The sequence below is a fragment of the Octopus bimaculoides genome, chromosome 18, assembly GCF_001194135.2.
Source record: "Octopus bimaculoides isolate UCB-OBI-ISO-001 chromosome 18, ASM119413v2, whole genome shotgun sequence".
Taxonomy (NCBI): Eukaryota; Metazoa; Mollusca; class Cephalopoda; order Octopoda; family Octopodidae; genus Octopus; species Octopus bimaculoides.
The window spans coordinates 15,959,848-15,961,966 of NC_068998.1; the positions used below are offsets into that span (position 1 = coordinate 15,959,848).

The 2,119-nt window shown below is 33.2% G+C and overlaps 1 protein-coding gene across 1 annotated transcript in view; it reads left to right on the plus strand.

Moving 5' to 3' along the window:
• Positions 1–2,119, plus strand: part of LOC106871189 (von Willebrand factor A domain-containing protein 8) — an 85,720-nt gene that overhangs the window by 73,176 nt on the left and 10,425 nt on the right. The gene's annotated exons all lie outside the window — the stretch shown is intronic.

Genomic DNA, 2,119 nt, shown 5'->3' on the forward strand with positions numbered 1-2,119 from the left:
ACACACACACACACACACACACACACACACACACACACACACACACATACATAAATCCAAACAAATAAATTATATCCATTCAGCCACTGGATATTCTAAGTTTACAAGGCTTTGATTTTTTTTTTCACTCTCAATAGTCACATGCAGTGAAACACGACAACTTTAACTTTCGGATTACTTTTCTTGTCTAGACTTATGTAGGACAATTAATTTCTCAAAATTCCAAGTCTTCTCACTTTATGTTTATTCAAACAATACCACAATTCAAACATGAATAAACAAATAAAATATATTTACATTAAAATACATCAGCAAGCCACACAAACACTAAACCATGGATAAGAAAGAAGAGCTAACAGAATTCAATAACTACATACAAACAATTCCTATCCACTCTACCACTTGACAAATTAAATTTAGAGAGCCTTGATTGTTTGGAACTGTCACTCAACCTTGTCTAGTCATATGACATTAACATAATGGCGGTAGCAGGGGAGGGTGGAACTTACAGAAATTTCTAAGCCTAATCATGTGATCATCTTCTGCCAATCAAATTGTATCCTAAACAGATACTAATTTGGGCCATGTTCTCTCCATAAGAACAAGAGAAATTTCAGACTCCAGTTGTGGCATAACCCCAGATCTTTCTGTCTCACTTAACTTTTGAAAACCAGAAAAATCTGTGAAGCTGATTTATTTAAAAATAAATCATCTAAATGACTCCCAGTGCATTTCAGCTTCTTTTTACTACATTTCTACCTGTGTGGAATAAAAGAATACAGTCATGCAATCATTGACAAAAAAAGGAAGCAGTTTGAGTGAATTTGGTAGATGAAGGCTGAGTGGAAGTCTGTCATATACATATTTATATCTCTGACAAGAATTTCTTTTTAGGAGCAGGCATGGCTATGTGGCAACAAGCCTGCCTCCCAACCACAGAGTTCCAAGTTCAGTCCCACTGCATGGCACTTTGAGCAAGTGTCTTCTACTATAGCCTTGGACTGACCAAAACTTGTGAGTGAATTTGGTAGATGGAAACTGAAAGAAGCCCATTTTATATGCACATATATATCCACGTATGTGTGTGTCTTTATGTCTGTGTTTGTCCCCCCATCTCTACTTGACAACTGGTGTTGGTGTGTTTATGTCCTGTAACCTAGCATTTCAGCAAAAATGACCAATAGAATAAGTACCAGGCTTGAAAAAAAAAAAAAAAAAGTACAAGAATTGATACATTCAACTAACAATTATTCATGGTGGTACCCCAGCATGGCCACAGTATCACGACTGAAACAAGTAAAAGATAAAGTGGTAAAAGATACATACATATACATACATATATATATATATATATATATATATATATATATATATATATATATATATAAAATAGTGTACATTTAAACACAAGAAAAACTACCTTTAACAGGTACTTTTACACGCTAGAAGAAGCAGTCAAAACGACCAAAACCACATTAAGAGCAATTTCGAAGGGAATGAAAAATAAAAACTTGTTATTTTTTTACGGTTATACCTAGGTTTCAAATTTATTTAGCAAATAAAGTAATTTGCTGGCGAAATTCTCATCAGTAACTGCGCCATAACATTAACATATAACTTAGAGACAAATAACTTGTGTCTCATCATTATATGTTATAATTTTTCAAATTCACCGTGCAAGCACAGTTTCAGTTCGCAGCAAATGAAAATTGCCAAACTGATCTTCAAAATGCTAAAATCATATATGTAAAATATATAGGGTAGCGAATTTTTTTAGAAATTTCATTACCAGTGGCCTAGCATGTATAAAATGTCAATAGACAACATATTCTCAAAATAAATTTTATTTATATATATATATATTTATATATGTATGTATGTATGTATGTATGTATGTATGTACGTGTGTGTTTGTGCATGCCCCCCACCACTCCACTTGACAATTGGTGTTTGCTTATGTCTCTGGTCTCTGGAACTTCAGCAAAAGAGTCCCTTAGAATAAGTACTAAACTTAAAAATAAGTACTGAAGTAAATTTGTTTGACTAAACCTTTCAAGGAAATGCCCCAGTATGGTTGCAGTCCAGTGACTGAAACTAGTAAAAAAAAAAAAAAAAAAAA